At 35.4% G+C, this 8,460-nt stretch overlaps 1 pseudogene; it reads right to left on the bottom strand.

The window, feature by feature from the left end:
• Positions 1-2,304: 2,304 nt before the first annotated feature.
• LOC149019806 (nucleotide pyrophosphatase/phosphodiesterase-like) lies at positions 2,305-7,078 on the bottom strand (annotated as a pseudogene).
• Positions 7,079-8,460: the final 1,382 nt, after the last annotated feature.

Below are 8,460 nucleotides of genomic sequence, written 5' to 3'. Positions count from 1 at the left end.
TGGTGGAAGCAAGTGAACCCAAAACCTTTAAAGCCCTAGATAGCCCTGAAAAAGGTAAGTAGTTAGCTACCATGGAAGAAGAGATGGACTCTTTAGCTAAGAATGAGACTTGGAAGCTTGTAAATAGACCTAATGGTAATAAAGTTATTGGCTGTAAGTGGATTACAAGCTTAAGTCTGGAATCCCTATAATTGAAAAACCTAGGTTTAAGGCTAGGTTAGTAGCTAAAGGTTATTCTCAAACTGAAGGTATTGATTATGAGGTGTTTTCACCTGTGGTTAGACATGCCTCTATTCGGGTTCTCTTGTGTCTTGTTGCTATATTTGATCTTGAGTTGGAACAAATAGATGTTAAGACTGCCTTCTTGAATGGTAGACTTGAAGAACAAATTTTCATGAGTCAACCTAAGGGTTTTGTAAGGAAAGGAGATGAAAGAAAGAATTTGTTTGCTATTGGGATCATTGTATGGGTTGAAATAGTCTCCAAGACAATGGTACAAAAGATTTGATGCTTTTATGTTTTAGAATAAGTTTAAGAGAAGCTACTATGATCCTTGTGTGTATTATTTTGAATTCAAACCTCATGCTTTTATTTATCGCTTGTTATATGTTGATGATATGCTTATTATTTGCAAAGATAAATTCCAGATTTGTAAGTTAAAGAATGTTCTTAAATCTAAGTTTGAAATGAAGGATTTAGGGACTGCAAGGAAGATTCTGGGTATTGATATATTTAGAGATAGATCTAATGGCTTACTTACTTTTTCTCAAGTAGGTTACTTGCATAAATTGATTACTAACTTTGGAAGTATAAATTGTAGAGTCGTTGATACTCCTTTGGGTGCACATTTTAAGTTGAAATCTTGTCTTGATGCTTTGTTGTAACTGAAATGCCTATCAAACTTGTATTGGTTCACTTATGTATACCATGGTTTGTTTTAAACCCGATTTAGTCTATGTTGTTGGGCTAGTTTGTAGATTTATGAGTCATCTTAGTGATGTTCATTGGATCGTTTGTGTTGTGAATTTTAAGATACCTGCAAGTTTAGCTTGTTATAAACTTTTATATGATAACGCCTATGGTGATAAGCTGAAAATTGTTGGTTATTTTGACTTTGATTATGCTGTTGACCTTGATGAGAGAAGGTCTTTAACTGGTTATGTGTTTACCATTGGTGGAAACTTGATTAGTTTCAAGTCTTCTCTTAGCATGTGGGTGCTCTTTCTACCATTGAGGCTGAGTATATTGCCTTGTGTGAGGTCACAAGGAATTTCTTTAGCTAAAGGGCATCCTTGGAGAATTTGGTTTTGATGATATATGCTCTTCTATATATTGTAATTTTCAAAGTGTTATTTGTTTCTCTAAGAATAACATGTTTCATGAATGTACTAAACATGTGAATGTGAGGTTGTACTTTCTTAGAGATATTATCTCCAAACGTTTAATCAAGATTGTTAAGATTGATAAATCTATCAATCCTACTGATATTTTGACTAAAGTAGTACATGCTAACAAGTTCAAAACTGCTTTGAACATGTTGAAGGTGCTTGTTGTTTAAAGTTCTCATTTACTTTCTTATTTTTTTTCCATTTTTTGGTGAATTCTTTGTGATTCAGGTAATTATGCATAGCCAAAATAAGTGTCAAGGTGGAGGATGTTGGAATATCTCTATAGCAGGGGCATTTATGTCATTCTCTTATGGAGGAGATATGTATTTATGTTTAGCATGTCTTGAGGGGCATTTTCGTCCTTTCATTTGCTGTAACTATAAACTCCCAAAATATGGGTTTAGGGTTTCATTCGTGATACTTGTTGGGTTTGTGTTACGCTCTCTGTGTGATGCGATTCTTCTCTCTTGTTGCTGCCTCTGGTTTGAGGTACTAAGGGTGATTCTCTCATTTGTTTGAAGGCTTTTTGGTCTTTGGCTGGGCCTCCTAGTGCTCGTTGACTTATCGGTGGAGTACAAATCAGGTGAGATCGTTTCATGGTTGTTTTTGCTATACCATGAGTTCTCTTGGATCTCTTGAGTTGTTGTATTAGATATTTGAGAGTTCCTTTTGTACCCAATTTAACATTGATATTAGTTGTGCATATTCAGACTCATCCTTGGATGTAGGTCATTTGAACGTACCAAGTAAATCTGTGTCTTGTGTGTTGTTTTTTGATCCGCTGCATATTTAGGTTTATTCCCAACATATTCAGAAGCAATTTGGCATTGTTCATGGCAATTTCAATATAATAAGCTCTTATCCAATGGCAGCTTAAATATCTTTACATATTTGGGGCCTTGAACTAAAATATCTACTATCTCCACATTGATATTACTAGCCTTTGATCACGCGAAAAACTATCTTCAACCATCCTTGTCTTTGAATTCACATACCGAACATGGCAAAACAAATTAGAATCAGTTGAGTTTAATAAGGGAAAAGAAATATAAAATAATGAATTTGGATGTAAAGTTTTTCGGACATTTTTGGGTCTTGTAAGTCTTGCTACCAAGATTGAGCATAGATAAGCCATAAGCCTTTCCTAACTTTGATTTTCAGTTTTTAACCTTTGAAAAAAAAAGAAAAAGAAAAAAAGAGAGACTTTGGTTTTCAGTTACTAAGAATGTAGATTTGGTTTAAAGTGTACTCACCTCGACCTTTATCTCTTGCTTTGTGGCATGAAATCTTGCATATCCAAATTCAGAAACCCTAACTAAGCTCCAACTACTAACCTGTTCGAGTGAAAAGATTGGTGAAAAATTTTCTCTGGTAAATGGAAAATCAAACGATAAACTTGTCGATGCTGGAGGCTACAAACTTACGTTGCTACGGAAGCTGTCTAGTTCAAATCCTGCCATTCCAATGATCACATGAACTGGAGCACTGTACTTTGTATTATCATATGTGTCAGTCCCATTGGCATCTTTTGTAGGCATGGCTTTACAGCTATTCTTGTAAACAGCACACATTCTTTCATAGTTATGGACATGACCCCATAGAACTAAATCCACCTGATTTCATATTGACAACTGAGTCATTTTGTTGTTGTTTAAGAAAAAAATAGTTGCACGACGAAGTTCTGAAAGTAGCGTATTACCCTAAATGTAAATGTGAAAAACAAGAATGATGTGATTCACCCGAAGGTTACATTCACGACTAAGCAATTTGATAATTCTCGCTATAAAGATGAGAAAAATAGAGTAGGACCCTCAAGATTGTAGAAAAGTCATTTTACTTACCTTGTTGTCCATCAGTAATGGCTCTACTGCTGTGACAAACCTTGGATCCACACTTGGAATTACTCCCCCGGTACCGAAGAATACATAGGTCGATGTCCGCATCGATAAACTTACAACTATAAATAATTTACGAGAGAGAGAGAGAGAGAGAGAGAGAGAGAGAGAGAGAGAGAGAGAGAGAGAGAGAGAGATTCGCTTGTTTACCCAGTGAAAATTACCCATGGAGTTCTTGATCGATTAACTGAGCTCAAATCCTTAGCCATCCATTGGTACTGGAACAATTTTTCATTATATTCGAATATGATTAAAAGAAAATAATTTAAGGCCTAAAACATAGTCTAATTAATTACCTGTTCAGAGTTGAAGCTCCAAGGATGCTCGGTCGAAATTACAGTGAAATGAACAGGACCTTGCTCTAGTGAGTACCATGGTTTGTCCTTGGAAGTTGTTGGCATAGGAAAATATGTTTCATAAGCCACTCCACATTCTCCACCTGAGTCCGGAGTCGCATAAACCGATCCCGAGTTTACATAGTCTCTACAATAAATATGAGAAGCATACACATGCATGAGAAATATTTGAATTATAAAATTATGTTTAATATAGGCTATTGGATTGGTTACGATCCAACAGTCTAATGAGTCTTATGGGAGAGTCTAATTAACTGTAGAACATAAGATTATCAATATTAGCTGAAAGAAAGCGTTGCTTAAACCATAACCCTAGCAATAGCATTAGACCGGATATCTAGTTTGACATATTTTTAATCACCTCCAGAGTCAAATTACATTTGAAGAGAATATTAATTACCTCTCATGATTTCCTATTGCAGTCATGTATGGAACATGAGATGCCAAGGTGACAATTTGGTGAAGGAAGTAGTCCCATTCCACCAAGAATCCTGTTGCATAGCTTATGTCTCCAATGTGGAAGATGGAATCTACATTTCCTGATGAAACTTCCTGGGACATGGCATCTACCACTGATCTCGATCCTGGCTGATAATTTGACAATATAGTCTACTGAGAAAATGTAATGATCTCAATATATTTATCACTGAAACCCTACTTTGAGAAACACTTGAAAAACCAGGTTTTGAAAGGAAAAAAGAAGTTTTGTAAAGAACAACTTAGTTTTCCAACCGAGTGATTTTATAGCAAGTTTACCTGAATGTAGTGCTCAACGGACCCATCATAGGGAGCTTTTCCCATGTCACCAAACGCAAGGAATTTGATCTCAGGTGATCCTCCTGCTGGTGGGGTTCGAAATTGAATTTGATTACTCCATCCAACAGAGTCACTGCACTAGGAGAAGAATTACGTATTAACAATAAAGGATTACAAAATATTTTTTCAAAAAAATTGGTTTGTTTGTCTATATAATACTATTAATGGAAAAAAATTAATTACCTTCCATATTTATAGCGATAAGATGTTGATGGTTGAAGTCCGGTCATCACTGCTGAATGAATGTAGCCAGGATCATGCCACCCAAAGTCCAAGGCTGGGCTCTTTACGGCCGAACCTATATATAACAACAAACAACCAAATGCATGAGATTTAGGTTCAGACTTCCACCTTGAAAGCTATTAAATGGTTCTTCTCCAACTCCTATGATCTGCACTTAGGATTTGCAGGATATAGGCACGCAATGGCTTCTGTTTAAATTTGGAATAGTTAACCATCAAAATCTAATTCACATGGTGTCCATTCTTGTCTAGCAAGGATTATTAAATTTGTGGCCACCAAGCATCCATGTATAGAAAGGATTGATCTTGTTCTTTTGGTTATGTTTTCAATTTTTGGTCTTGAATTTCTTGGGAAAACATTATTTTCTAAACGAATCTAACCATTAAGAATTTAAGATAGATTTTGGACAATTTCATACCTGTGGAAGCGAAACAGTATTATCACAAAGGCAGGGAAAGAATAGAGAAAAGAACTAAATCCTAATTTAAGGTGACTTACAACCTCTACTAAGGAAAATGATGTGAACCAAAATTTGTCAATGGGTATTTAATTTTTATTTTTAAACAAAATTCTCTTTGAAAATGTTGAGCAAAAAATAAATAAATACATAAAGATGCTTAATCTCTTGTCAAATCAAATTTTACAGTTTGGCCAGGAAATGTATTATTGATTTAAGAGAATTCATGACACCTAGGTTGAATTATCATCAAGATTTTATGCAACGTTCATACTGATAAAGATATTTTCATTATGCTACTCAAAAAAATGTATATTTTTCGGACTAGAGAATTTAAAATTACATGATTTATCCTCATTAAGAGAAATAATACAAAAGAAAGTGAAACTATCAAAAATTGCCCTTTGCCCAAGAAATTTTCTGTAGTAACCTTCCAAGCATTTCTCAACGGATGTGGATTTTAATTTTTAATTTTTATTTCTTTTGGTGGGGAAATGGGATGAGGTGACAATCTATTTAAGATGCATTTTACATTCAAAATTTTACTTTGCAAGGTGTTATATAATGTTGATGCGGAAAAATTTTGTTTTGATTGAAATCGAAGAGATTAGTTAGCTTCTAATGAGTCTTCACATATCGGTGTAAGAACCCTCTCTAATGGATTCTGTTTGGATGCCTCAGATGCATTCAAATACATGAAGAATTTTGCTCACTCAGGAAATTATAATAAAATAATAAAAAGATAGAATGTTCCATGGATGGTAAGGAGGACAGAAGAAAACAGAAAAAGGAAAAACCACTTGGGATTGAAAAGAGATAAAGAGCTCACTGCACATATCTTTCTGTGTAAAAGTTGTTACTTCTGATCTTTGGAATTTTCCATCTCCATATCGAACCTGTTGAGGTTCTCTTTCTCCACTCACCCAGGTTAATCTCATCTGCTCCAAAAATACACATTAAGTCATCTTATTATTAGTTCACACTTCTGTTGCTACTTAAAACACAATTAAATATACCCATAAGGAAACTGAATTACCGATTCAGCAGTGGAATCTACGCTTGATAAATGACCATACAAGGGGCTATTTGGATTAGAAAAGTTTACAGGACCTGCTCTTCTTAAAATGCAAGGCTCACCAAATCCTCTGGTGAAGAACACAAACTCTATAGGTGTTCTGATGTTGATAACATGAAATGTCAATGAACCAACACAAGTTTTCACTAAACAGATGCCGTCTTTGTATCTCTTGCATTCTTGTTTCTTGCAACCCAGATAATCTGGATCATTGCTCAAGAACTGGGCCTATAGTTCCACCAAATCAAGATCATTATTCATGTAGTTCAAACCCTTCAAGTAATTTGATCTTAAGAATTGTCAGTTGGGTTTATTACCTTTACAGGATAATGACAAAGGAGAGGTAGTTTACTAAGATCTCCAGTCTGAAAATAGTATACTTCACTCAGAGGGCAACCATTAGCACTGCACACAAAACAGAAAATCATGATATAATAAATATACAAATGAATACATATATAATATATTTTTTTCCTTTCCCCAGTCAACCTGGAAGAAGAGGGTGAGATCATGGCAACCCAATCAGACTTTGTAGGATGCAAAATCCCACTAACAGTAACTGTAACGTTTTCATCATCCGAGAGACCGGACCCTCCTCCTCCACTGATATTGACCTGAAGAAACGGATTTGGATCAAGACAATCCAATAAAGTTCTTCTATTTAACAGTCTGAAATCTGATATTGCAGTGTAGCCCCGAAATTCTGCCGTTGAATTGATTATAATTTCAGAAGAAGAAGCAAAGGAGGAGGAGAACGTTGACAGTGCTGCTCTTGATGACAATGCTGTTCTTGATCTAAACAAGAGAACAAATAAAAAGAAAAAACTGAAATTGGGAGACATAATTGAAGGAACAACAAAGAAGAAGTCTGTAATCTACAGAAGCTTATGGGATTGGTTTTAGAAGCCTGCTTTTATAGAACTCTAATCCAAAGGGTGGTAGACAGATACATTTAGATGATTATGACATAAACCAACTGTCAGTTTCCATAACTTTGCTCTGTTCGTTAATGGAGATTCTCATGGGGTTTCTTCTCTATAATAACTACTTCTACAGTGGTTATATTACTATAAACATTTACAAACTGAGAGTTAGTTAGATCCAAGAACAAAAAGTAGACACAAGGTTTTCACTTACCATCAGAAGATAACTGCAGAAAGGCGTGGCTTCATAGAATCATAGCTATATGGCTAGATTTATTATGGTTTCCATTACTGAATAATAGAGGAAAAGACAAGAAAGGTTAATCCATAGGGTTTGATCCTCTCCATTTTGGTTTCTAGCCATTGGATGTCCACTGGATTACTGGAGAGGATCTGTTTGGGGGCTTGGAAAAGGGTTTGATTTTCGTCTAACCAGTTTCCTGTTCCATGTGTTATCAGATACGTGTGAGACAACCATTGAGGATACGAAACAAGGAAAGTTTCAAGGCAATGAATTAGGGGATTACCACAACTAGGCGTGCCGTATTCTGCGGCATGCAATTAGATCGCTCTTGCAGAAAAAGGAATCCCTCATCTTAATCTTGGCTCTAATCAACACGTGCTATTAAAAAAAAACACTCGCGTTGGATAACTTGCATTTCCACCACCAAATCCGGTTGGGCCTAGTTTGTATTGTAAATGAATTTTGTTTGTTTGTTTCTTTGTTTGTCTGTTTATTTGTTTGTTTGTTTGTTTTATAAAGTTTGATATTATAACACGCAAATTATTCTAGACAAAGTCTTCTGAAGTAGTAATTGCTTAAAGATGATACAGCAGAGGATTGTTCTCCTTTCATATCATCCTACCAAACATTTAGGAGAGAGTCATCTCTTAAATTTACAAAGTTAATTTCTTTCTTTGAATTTGTCTAAGTGTTGTGCTCTAGCTTTTGGCTCCTTGAAGAGACTAGAAGAACTACCTCATCTTCTAGTTGGAGGTTGCTTTATCTTGGAGGTGGTGGTGCGAAGAACCCTTGGTAGTAGGGTGCATCAATTACCTTAAAGACAGCACTCAAGGTGTGACTCAACCTCATCGATCGGTGATTCGTTTGGTTGCAACTTCAAGCTCTCCGGATTTGCTAAAGATCTTAATCTCAATTGTATTGCAATTTCATTTTTGTGTGTTTGAAGAATTTGTAATACAATTACCCCAACAAGTTCTCTCTTATGGCAAGTTTGGAGATTGATTTCTAATAAAAACAATTGTTGGGCGTAATACGTTCATCATCGATGGTTGAAGAATCATTC

The sequence above is a fragment of the Hakea prostrata genome, chromosome 3 (assembly GCF_041222555.1).
Source record: "Hakea prostrata isolate BN-2017 chromosome 3, UWA_Hpros_2, whole genome shotgun sequence".
NCBI lineage: Eukaryota > Viridiplantae > Streptophyta > Magnoliopsida > Proteales > Proteaceae > Hakea > Hakea prostrata.
Note: the sequence above shows the minus strand (reverse complement) of the source record. Positions and strands in the feature narration are given on the sequence as shown.